Below are 352 nucleotides of genomic sequence, written 5' to 3'. Positions count from 1 at the left end.
CACTAAGGAGGATACGTTCTAGGCCATTACAGTTGATTTAACCATCCAACGAGAAAATAAGATGGGAGTTATACTTAGGACTCCCATCCAGCGTTTCTCGTTCTAAGCGAGACCTCTTTGCTACGACCCGCGATAGCATTTGGCCCAAGATCACATGTTGGAATGAGAACCTTCTCTCTCAAATTGGAAAGGAGGTACTTATTAAGGCTGTTATACAGGCGGTGCCAACTTATGCCATGGTATATTTCAAATTACCTATCTCTCTTCGTCAAAACGAACACTCCTAGTGGCGCAAACTTTGGCAGGTTAGGCTGCCAAATAAAATCAAAGTGTTCATTTGGCGTGGTTGTCT

This window comes from Sesamum indicum, linkage group LG13, assembly GCF_000512975.1.
Source record: "Sesamum indicum cultivar Zhongzhi No. 13 linkage group LG13, S_indicum_v1.0, whole genome shotgun sequence".
NCBI classification, from domain to species: domain Eukaryota; kingdom Viridiplantae; phylum Streptophyta; class Magnoliopsida; order Lamiales; family Pedaliaceae; genus Sesamum; species Sesamum indicum.
This window is presented reverse-complemented; position numbering follows the sequence as displayed.